This window comes from Miscanthus floridulus, chromosome 7, assembly GCF_019320115.1.
Source record: "Miscanthus floridulus cultivar M001 chromosome 7, ASM1932011v1, whole genome shotgun sequence".
In the NCBI taxonomy this organism is placed as follows: domain Eukaryota; kingdom Viridiplantae; phylum Streptophyta; class Magnoliopsida; order Poales; family Poaceae; genus Miscanthus; species Miscanthus floridulus.
Window position 1 is genome coordinate 16,153,563 of NC_089586.1, and position 11,794 is coordinate 16,165,356.

At 54.2% G+C, this 11,794-nt stretch overlaps 1 pseudogene; it reads right to left on the reverse strand.

Annotated features, from left to right (window-relative positions):
* Positions 1-1,487: 1,487 nt before the first annotated feature.
* Positions 1,488-9,165, reverse strand: LOC136462680 (uncharacterized; annotated as a pseudogene).
* Positions 9,166-11,794: the final 2,629 nt, after the last annotated feature.

The window sequence follows — 11,794 nt, forward strand, 5'->3', positions numbered from 1 at the left end:
TCGGCCCTGGAGCAACGCTGGCCGTCAATCTGGATCCGACGGTCGAGCTCCATTTTCGGGAGGCTAAAAACCCCCATCCTGGCCACACCCCTCCAAACCCTAGGTCCATTTGCACCCTGGCCTTCTCTCTCTCTTCGCCGTTCTCTCTTCTTTCATCAGTACCGCAGCAGCAGCCACCGAGTGACTCGAGCGGGCGAAACGGTGGAGAGGGCAGCCATGGTGCCATCGCCGGCCCCCTCGCCGGCGTGCGCGCTCCCCAGCGGGTGAGCGCGCCGCCGTCGAGCGGCCTAGCCGCGGCGCTTCTTTGGCCGAGCCTGGGCGGACAGCTCCCCCAGTTCGGTCTTCTCCTGCGCCGGCAAAGGGTCTTCCCGGCGCACGGCGAGGTAGACTACTCCTTCCCTTTCTTCCCCATCAGTTTGTTTCTCCTTTGTGTTTGGATTGAACCGATTTGCAGTGTGGGGATCGAAGTTAGGGTTTCATTTTCTCTGAACCGAAGTTCGTTTCTCTTTCTTTTCTTTCTTCTTTTCTTTGCCCCGAGATCTGATCATGGGTTTAGGGTTCGGATCAAGCGGTCTTGAAGCTGAGCCCCTTCCGTCTTCACCCAGCTAGGGTTAGAGTCTGTTACTTCTTCCCCACGCGCTTCTTCGTAGGGTTAGGGTTCTGGTCTGTTGGATCCGAATCGAATTCGAACTCCACTCTTTCTTTCCATTCGTTTTTCTTTGCTTTTGATTCGGAAAACCCTAGATGTACACCCTAGGGTGGCGAACTGCTAGGGTTAGGGTTCTTTGTTGAAACCGTGTTTCAATCTCATCCCCACTTTTCCCGTACCCGATCTAGGGTTAGGGTTCGATTTGCTTTTCTTTCCCCGATCCAGATCCACATACTAAACCTTGCTCTGGTACCATTGTTATATAGTTTGGATCATCTAGTAGTGGATCCAGTGGGTGAGTTCTTTTCTAATTGAATCACATAGACCTAGAGTTTGCTTCGGGAGTAGGAGACAGAGAGAGAGAGGGAGATGTAGGAGCATCTGACCGTCAGAGGAGCTCCCTGCCTTCGCTGGTTCGTCGGTGAAGATCTACGCACGGGTAGCGACGTTTGGTGTAGCTGTGGAGACCGACGGTGGTGGAGGCAGTGGCGCTTCCCACCGCTGGTAGTGCCACCCTCTGGATTGGATTAGGGTTAGGACCGTGGGGTTGTGGCGGTGGTGAACCTCGTATCCAGAGCTGTTTGCCCCACCTCCTCTTTATAGGCACTGTGCGACGGGGGCCCACTAGACACTAGATGGCTGGACGTCCCCGATCAGGACGCGGTCAAGGGGTCCATCTCGACCGTTGGGTCAAGACGGATGAGATCAATTCTAACAAAGCAATCTAAGTAATCTATCCATGTTCCAGCATGTCAGATTACAAACGGTTGAGCGCAGAATTCAGACATGCATTAGCCACTTATGCCCCTTAACTCCTAACTAATGACACCCTAACCGATCAATCAAACACAGCAAGCTTCTGGTACTCATCGGCGATGGCTGCCTTCATGACGGCCTCCGAGTTCACCACGCCATCGTTCTCCAGGAAAAGCTTGACCAAGTTCTTGGAGAAGCTGCTCACCATCGCGACTCCGGGCTGCGTTGGCGTCACTGGCGTCGACTTTGAGTCCCTCATGTTCCAGAACACGATATGAGGCACCACGTTGCCGTACCCGGCATCATTGAACTCGCGGCAGATGGCCTAGTCTGGTAGTCCATCTCCCAAGGACTAGCAGACGCCTCGTCCAACTCCATGTCGCTGAACACGAAGACGGCCCTGATCATCTTCTCCTTGGTAGCCGACCGTCCACCGCTATGCGTAGGATGCGGTCGAAGACCGCCTAGAAGTTGGTGTTCACGTTCCACTGCATGCGCTCGATGAAGCTCGATTTTTTTAACACTTTTTGTAAACTAATTTTAAATCTAACACTGTTTATTTTTTTTTCTTTTCAAAACTAACACTTTTGGCCGCGCCTATTGCCATGGCGCGGCGAAACACCTATGCCGCGCCATGCATGGTGGCGCGGCGAGAGGGGTGATGTGGCGACGACCGGGGCGCTGACCGGTGACGTGGCAGGGTCTGCCGCGCCACCGATCTTGGCGCGGCAGTGACGCGCCATAACCCACGGCGCAACAGGCCTAGGTAAATATCACCTGTGAGCTGCCACCCCTCTCGCCTGCCCGCGAGCCGCTCGCCCTCCCTCCTGCCTGCCCTCCTGCCTGCCCGCCGTGCTTGCACGCCGACCGCCGCGCCTGCCGCGCCACACATGTCGGCGCGTCGCGCCCGCATGCACCCGCGCCACGAACAAAGGCGCGCCACCCCCTCCAGCCACGCACGCCGGCTGCCCGCCGCGCCACGGACGCCCTCACTACAGTTCAACCCTCGCTGAGGTGAAATTTGGTGCCTATTTCTTCATAATCAAAACCCTCATACCTTCACTACCCCTTTATATTAATCGTTAGCCATTAGATTGAGACATTCTTTTAAAATATACTTTTGCCGTTAATTTATCTTACATTGTATTATTATTTATATACTTTAATTGTTAATTTTCTTACCGTGTATTATTAATTATAGCGAAAACAAATGTCTAATTAAAAGACACAGGAAATATAAATCTATTTATGTGTTTTTTGTGCACTAGACATACATATATATAGCGACAAATTTGGTTGGTTGAGTTTTTATGATTTAAATTGTTATATGCTTGTTTTCTTATATGGAAACATTAATCCAAATGATCATTTTACTCAAGCATATATTGAAAGAACTAGAACCTCCAAAATCATGCACAATATTGTCGATATCGTACTGCTATCAGCATACACAAATCGTAAAACTTAGTGATCAAGGAGGTAAAATTGTGACTATCCAAGATATCTCATATTTCTCACAGAAACACTGGTGGACAGCAGGTCCATACATAGAAGTTGCTTATTTTATTAGTGAAGTTGTTTAATATGTCTGTTAATGTTACTTTGAATATATACATGTGCTTTCATATTGTGTTCCTATTGCATAACAAGTAGTTCAAATTTTGCAATGATACATAATGTTAATTTGAATATTGTTAATTTGAATACTCTAACCCTTTGTTTATCAATTTATAACAGGATGCCCCCTCCCACGCAGCACCCGTTGTACCCCCTTCTTGAGATGGAGTACGACGAGCCTCACCGAGCACACTTCTTGAATGACACCGACGCAGAGGTGCCCTTGCCTCCTTTGAGGCCCTGCACGCACACCAGGGCGCACCAGTGGGACGAGCGTTACGCGCCGTATATACGTCGTGTCGGCTTCCTCGAGCTTGTCCGTGTTGTCAACTACGGTCTTCCATCCCTTGACCCAGCACTTCGTACTACAGCTGTAGACATGTGCGAGTGCCTTCATTGTACGTAAACATTCTTATAACAAATTTGAGGCAAATAGCAGTCGTTCTATTCTTATAACAGGTGGAGGCCTAAGACCCACATGTTCCACCTACCTTGCGGCGAGATGACCTTGACCATGCAGGACGTGAAGGCTATCTTTGGCCTTTGGTTGGGGGGACTTCTAGTGACAGGTATAGTTGACAACGATCACTGGAGGGAGCTGGTGGCTCAGTTTACTGGCTTTCTTCCACCGGACGATGAGGTTAATACTTGCATTGCTTTCTTGCAGCCATCAGGTCTCATTTTCTTTGGTGAATTTTAGAAAAAGTTTCGGTGTTTCGTCGTCGTGGGTCACAGAGCGCTTTGATTACTTGAACCCACAGGCTGATGAGGCTCAGATCTATAGATTCGCTAGAGTGTGGCTCTGGCACTTCCTTGGTGCTTTCCTCTTCCTAGACGCCTCAAGCAACACCATCAGATAGATCTTCCTTGACATACTACACCAGTCGTGGGATAACATAGGGGCGTACAGCTAGGGCAGCGCAATCCTGACATGGACATATCGACAGCTATGCGTTGCCTGCCGTCGCACCTCAGGGTATGTGAACCTTGGGGGTTGCTCCTACCTACTCCAGGTTTGGTGTTGGGAACGATGTCCCGTTGGGAGGCCCCTTGCTACTGGTTTACCGGTAAGTACTTTGGTTCACTATATTCTTGGAGACAGTTACATATGATTAAATTATTAATAGCTAATTTATTATCGTGTTCAATGCAGCAGTGAACTGGGTAGGATACACTCCCTACTGCTCTGTATATCTAGAAGCAAGCAGAGTTAGTTAGAGGGAATGCGAGGCGCAAGTACAGGGAGTACATGGACGGTCTCGACGTCCTGACACGGCACCAGGTTACGCTCTCTTTACTATCATACATGTGTCTTGTTCGATGCACACTATATCACAACCTAACTCAATTACGAAATGTGCAGGTGCATTGGTGTCCTTGGGATGTTTCAGAGCTCGAGTACTATCTGAATGTCACTAGGGATGAGTCAGACGAGTATCGCTGCAACGTCCCTCTTATTTTCTTCCATGTGGTCGAGATTCACTTGCCCATCAGGTTGCACGGATGCGTTATCGATTAATAACAAAGCTATAATTCAGAGGTGTGTATGGTACAACTAACAATCGTTTTGTTGCAGATATGACCACAGGAAGAGGTACAAGACCAAGGATTGGCGCGTGACACACAACGCGTATATCCAGTTGTGGTAGAATAGGGACTGGTAGCCAATCGATACGGGTCCCCCACACAATCAGCACACCTTCGACGAGTACCTGCGGTGGCTTCATAGGTCTATGGGGACACATATCAAGCCCCCGTACACTGAGGAGGCAATTGATGAGGACGATGAGGAAGATGTGATCGAAGATGTGTACGACGTTGCCACTAGGGACGACACACAACTACAGATAGCACCGCTTCAAAGATGCGTGGTAAGATACTTGAATGGTACAATTGGTTATCCATTTGGTATTAAATATGTGTACTAATACTGTCCAACTGTGTTTCTGTACCTAGGCGACACAATTGTCAAGGTTGTCCAACGAAGCAGCGTTTTGGCTTCACGAGTCTAGAGGGCTAGGGCCAGGCGTTCTCAAGGCTTTTGTGAAGGTAAACATAAACTTTTTCGTTCCAAAATGTTTCTTTAGTGTATATGCGTTTGGGAAATGCACTAATTTAACATCTATTTATGCAGAAGGTGAAGCGAAGCTGCAAGAAGCTAGCTCAGAAGCTGAGCTGCATGGACACTCCTTGGGTGGAACTGGCAGTCCCAGCGCGGTCGGATGGCACATCTTCTAGTTCTTTGAGGACACCAGCCGGCTCTTCTCAGTCGGTGACAGGTGTCACTTTCGCAGTGCATACACCACCACATCATAGCGTTGGGAAGGACCCTGCAAATGAGGACGACGATGACGACGATGACCCCCCGGGCTTCCGCAGACAGCACCACCAGTGGGACGATTGGCCGTAGGATGAGATTGGCATGTCTTAGCTAGGTGGTGCCTCGCTTGGTACCCAAGGAGCCTCACAGGTAGTAACAAAGGTAGTTTCTTTAAATACGTAGGCTCCATGAACTAACGATCATAAAGATTATAAGTAATCGTGCATATCATATACTTGTAGAGTACGAGCCGTACGCACCGGCAACATGACCACACCGACGTTGGCTACACTCCCAATGTATTGCCTATAAATCCAAAGAGACAGAGGCGTCCGAGGATCTGTACACTCCTGCGACTTAGTTAGTTATGTTGAACTTATGTCGAACAAATATTATCGTCTGAAACTTGCAGACTCATGAACCAATGAAAATGTTATGTGGCAACTTGTCAACTTGCGCACGGACTCCATGTATTTGCTTCATATTCGTTTTAATGCATCGCGGCAGCACTGCCCGGCGAGATTAACTAGCAACAAGTTCGGGAACCGACAGTCTCGGCGTATCTCGTCGCCGGTGGCCGGCGTCTTGACCTCGATCCTCCCGAGTTTGGTCATCGCCGCCACAAAATTGCCGAAGAAGGCACCCTGGTTGGACACGTAGTAGTCGACTGTGCTGCGCGACCTCATATCGGAGTAGATCACCTGGTCGGAGCCTAGGAGGCCCTTGCTGACCTGCAGGTTCCGGTAGACGACGTTGTCGAAGCCCACCAGCGAGGGGTCGAGGAAGGGAAAGGCGTTGGGGTCGGAGCTGCAGGTGCCGTTCAGCTACGACGCGAAACTGGGGTCCATGGTCGCGTCGCTACCGATCCTCACCGACAGCAGCTGAGGCTGGTCTCACTACCCCAGTTCTTCTCATCACTGTCAGTTCAAAAACCCCATTCACTGCCGGATTTTGAACCGACAGTGGCATGTCGACAGTGATGTCACTTGGCTATCAGTGCTGGCACTTCACCCGGTAGTGATAAGCTTTAAAAAACAAAAAAAAATACAGCAAGCATGCTCACGGGCTACCGCCGCCACCGCCATCTCGCCGTCAAGCAGTTCATCCAAGAAACAATTCACACATTACATACAAAGGAGGAGGGATTCAACACATCACAAATCAACTCATCCACAAATCGAATCGATTCATACATCACACAGAAGGGTTCAACGCATCACAAATCAACTCATCCACAAATTGATTCATACAACATAGAGGGAGGGGAGGGGAGGCCAGAAAGGGGAGAGAGTGAGATTCCGCCGGGAAGGGTGAGCTTGGTCCCACGTCGGAGGCCGTCCCTTGCCGCTCCAACGCAAGATCTGAGGCCGCGCCCCCAGTTGTCGCCCCCATGATAGATCTGAGGTGATAGAGTGTGTGAGAGAGGAGAAAGAGCACCAGGAAGAGAAGATTGCCGGGGGAGAGAGAGTACCGTGAGCCGTGAGGAAGAAGAAGCCGTCGACGCTTCTTGCCCGCCTGCCGCCGAGGTGGATCTGCGCGAGCCGACCGCAGTCGCTCGCCCGCCCGCGCTTGCGCCGGTCCGCGCTCGAGCCATGCTCGTGCTGGTCGCCGGTTGCCCAAGCTGTGGGGCCGCACCGGTCACGCTGCTTCCTTGTGCCTGCGCCGGTCGTGCCGCTTCCTCATGCGCGCGTTGATCGCCGGTCGCGCTCGCACGAACCGCGGGGCGGAGGAATTTGTGAAGTCTACCGACAAAGAGAGAGAGAGAGAGAGCGGAGAGAGGTATGGGTGGATGGACGTGAGTGATGGGTTAACTGGGCTGTATAAAAATTTCGGGCCCGGGAGATACGGATCAGTGCCGGTTGGTAGTATAGGCCCGATACTGATAGACAATCACTGCCGGAATATATCACCAATCGACAATGATAATACATATCACTGTCGGTTCTTAAGACAATCCGACAGTGATAGGATTTTTCCTTATCAACCGACAGTGATGTGTTTATCAGTGTTAATTTTAAAATTCTGGTAGTAATAGGGTCGACAGTGATGGCTTATTATGTAGTAGTGTCTTCATTCTGCGTCCAGGTCCTGCCACGTCGTGGGTCTTGGCGCGTCAGACCCTGCCACATCATCGGTTGTCGTCACGTCACCTCTCTCGCCGCGCCACCATGCATGACACGGCACAGGTGTTTCGCCGCGCCATGGTAATAGACGCGGCTAAAAGTGTTAGTTTTGAAAGAAAAATAATAAACAGTGTTAGATTTAAAATTAGTTTAAAAAAGTGTTAAAAATAAAATAAAAAAAACTCTGAAGCTCATCTTCTCGACGAGGGTCTTGCCCTCAATCTTTTGGATCTGGGGAATCATGCTGAACGTGATCACCCTGCCCGCCCATGGCTTCTCGCTGAGCTCAGAGATGAGCAGACCCAGCGCCACGCAACCTCCATCGGCGCGCCGTTCATGCTTCCGGAAACGTCGCAGACGGCGATGCAGTTGCTCAGAGACCCCTTCTTGCGGAGGTCCTCCACCATGCGGCACCACTGCAGCTCCGACACGTCGTCGGCCTCGCGACGGAACGCAGCGGTTGCGATCTCGTGGGGCAGGTTGCCAGCCTCAACGTCCTCGAGGTACTTGTCGAAGCGCGCTTCGTCGTGCTTCTTGAACAGGGCCTTGTAGCGCCTCATGGCCACCGACGCCACGCGGGTGTAGGGCAGCTCGGACCACCTTTGGGCGCTCATGTACACCTCCGGGAGCTCCAGGACCTTCCGTAACGGCACCGGCACCTCGGGGCGGAGACGGTGGAGCACCCGGTAGGCATAGTGCTCCTCTGACTCTGACAGGTCAGAGTAGTCGGGGCTGGAGTCGCGCTGGAAGAGGCGGCGCGTGATGGCCTCGCAGAGCAGCGTCGTCCGGTCGAAGGACGATCCCGGCGTGGGGCACCACTTGCCGGAGAGCCCGATCTTCGTCTTCCTGCCACCGGGTGCTAGCTGCTCGAGGTCGGAGGCGAGGAGGTCGGCGAAGAACTGGGCGACGCAGTCGAAGAGGAAGCGGTAGGAGCCATTGCCGTAGTACGTCTCCAGCGATTGCACGGCGAGCTTGGCCGCCTTCCGCACCTCCTTCGTCGTGGGGATCTCCTTCGCGGCCGCCACATCCGTCGCCTCGGGTTTGTTCTCCACGGCCGCCTCCTCTGTCTCCATAGGCGCCGCCGCCGCAGGAACCACGGCTCCCGACTCGCTGCTTCGCTCAACGGTTTGGCCATGCGTGCGCTTCTTTCCGGCCAGCCTGGCGGCGCGGACCTCCGCGACCTTGCGTCTGATCTTCTGGGTTTTCGCCTTGGCCTTGTAGATCTTGCGCGTGTCGGCGCCGTGGACGAGGCGGTAGAGCAGCTCGGGGAAGTCCTTGAGGTAGCCGAATTCGGCGAGCGCGGGAAGGTTACAGGCGAGCGTCTTGGGATGGCGCTCGTGCATCCAGAGCGCGGCGGCGTAGAAGCCCTCCCTGTCGGACTTGCCCGTGCCGCCCACGCAACGGTGACGAGCTCGCGCACGCGCTGCGCCGGCGTGTCGGGGATGACCTGGGAGAAGAGGTCGAGGCAGGGGTTGCTGGAACTCGCGTAGGTGGCCGAGTTGTTTTCCGTCCGCGCCATGCGGGGCCCCTTGGCGCCGTTGGCGGCATCGGAACCGGCTGGAGGGTCGTCCTCGTTGTTGAAGCAGGCGTCGAGCATGTCCAGGAACGGGTGGGAAGCGGGGGCCTCCGCAGCCGTGGCGGGCGGTGGTGGCGAGCGTGCCCCGCGGATGACGGGGGGGGCCGAGGAGGACGGCGGCCATGGCGTGATTGATCCGATTTGTCGGAATCTAATCTGTTTCGATCTGCTAGGGTTTAGGGGAAGCGAGCAAACGAAGGCGACGAGATTGATTCGAGAGGATTTGGGGTCTCGACGATCGGCGGTGGCTCTGCTATATAGAACCGGACGGCGGCTCGTTTCCCGCGCCGTGCGACGTGGCCCACCAGACCCGTAGGAAGGATAGTCGGTCACGAGGCCATCGGACCCTGGGTCGACCCGACCCGAACCGAACCGAACCTCCATTGGCTAATTGATGATCCGCCGACGCCGCTGCACTTGCACTGACGTCCAACGTGCTGCAGAGCCTGATGCCGGACGCGGGCCCGTCCCTGGCGCCCAAGTGGCTGCTGGGCTGGGCTTCGCCGTCGTCCTCGTCCTCCTCCGGAATGTTGTGACTTTTCTGGTTTTCGTTCTTGCCTTTTATTCATGGGGTTTACACGATCGATCCGAAGATCCGAGACCCCCCGCCATGCCCACCTGAGGCGCTGGAACGTTTCCTGCGCGCGTGGTGAACGCAGCACGGTTGTGGCTTCTCCGCTTCTGCACCACTCACACACATGCAACTAGCTAGATTGAATCAAGGGAGAACATGCACTATCTAAAACAGGAAAAGATTGTGCATCTTGTGCACGGGATTAACTAATATTTCACCCCCTAAGAGGCTAAGAGCAACTCCAAGAGTATATGTAAATTTTGATCTCTAAATTGGCTCTCTAAAACTATTAGACAATCAAAACATGTACCGTCCGCAGCAGAATCTCTAAATCAGGCTAGCTATTTTTTTTTTTTTTTTGAACCCATATCAGCACCTTGGGCACCGGCTAGCTACGGCTAGTCACCGTGCAGCGTCTTGCTGTTCGTCGCTTGGGCTGTTGGGCTTGGCCTGGCCATGTTTGCAGCTCAGTGCTATACAGGTTCATCTAGGGATTCTTGATCGTGTGCACCTACTGCTTCTAGATTAATCTCAAGAAGACCAAGGCAATTAAGGATTGAAGCAGGAACATGGTCTGTGGTCTGCATCCGGTAATGCTTCTTCAGGTTCTTCAGGAGAGCGAGCGCGGCTATAGCGGCCAAAGCGAGCCAGTACGGGTACGAGACTACGAGTGCTCTGTGTGCAGCAAGATGTACGCGTCGTACCAGGCGCTCGAGGGGCACAGGACGGACACCAGAAGCCGCCCATGCCGCGCCAGCCGCATCGGCTACCGGCGACGAGGCGTCGTCCGGCGGTAGCGCACACACTGAGGAGCTGTGCTCTCGCTCTGCCTCCGCACGTTCGAAGGACAAGGACGATGATGCGGCCGGCTGGCCGCGGCGTAGTATTTAGATCTGGGCGAGGGACCGCGCGAAGGAGAAAACGCACGCGGGGAAAAGGTGCGGCGGTCGGTCGCTCTGCAGCGGCGCGCGAGAGAACCGGCAACGCGCCATGGAGGCCGGAGCTGTGCGGCCCCTGCAGCTGGACTCATGGCCAACCCAGAGTGCGGTACGGTGGACAAGGCCGTATACGTCCTCCACTCCCTCTGGGCTCCGGTGAGGGACGCGCGTCGCCGTCAGGATCGGTAGGCGACATGCTACAGCCTGTTCGTTTGGCTGTGGCTTGTCATAAACGATCATAAATTTACAGCCAGAATAGTATTTTTCTCTCACATAAATCAGTAACAGTACTTCTTCACGAACCAGCAACGATATGAACCATCCAACCGAACAGGCTGCTAATCCTCGTCGAGGCAGAAGGAGAAGGAGCGAGCACGGCAAGGGCGAGGCCCACGCGGGAAACGCAGGGCCATCACGGATGGCGAACGAGGCCGGCTCGTCTATTCTGCCGAGCAACTTTTACGAGCTATTTTAGAGAGGGAGACCGAATTTTTTATTTTTTAGCTTTAAAAAAATTCATAAATATGCCCCTAGAAAAAAGATTTCAAAATCTGGACCCTTATCTCGGCGCCATCGTTGCTGGCGCCGAGCTAACACGTCTCGGCGCCGAGCTCTTGGACTCGAAGCCAACGTGGCGCTGACATGATAGGAAACTCGGCGCCGGTCACCCTGGCGTCAAGCTCGGCGCTGTAGATCTTGACGCCGAGCTCGGCGAGCCTGTCTTACATATGGGTCCCAATCCTTTCTCTCTTCCTCTCCCTCTCTCTCTCACTTTTCCCTCGCCGCGCCCGGCTGCCCGCGCCCGCGCCAGCGCCGGCCTCCCGCGCCGCGTCGGTCCCCTCGCCGTTCCCCGCGCCCGCCCCGTGCCCCGCGCCCTTGCCTCGCCCGATGTTCCGCCCACGTCCGCGGCGCCTCGCCGCGCCGGTGCCGTGACCGTGACCGTGCCGCCCGCCACCGCCAGCCTCGGCTGCTCCCGCCATCCCGCCCGCGCCCGCCGAGCCGGCCTCGCCGCGTGGAGCGCCGGGTATCCCTCGGCCGCCGCGCGCCACCGCCGTCATCGGACGCACCCCCGCCGGTCCCGGCACCTGCAGCGCCCGGCCGTGCCACCGTCGGCCTGGCTCGTCGGTTGGACCCACGCCCGGCGTCCGCTACGACTCCGTCGATGTCCGCGACTCCGTCATCAGATAGGTAAAAATTATGAATTTACAATGTGCGTACTTAGTTAGCTTTGATTGTAGTGT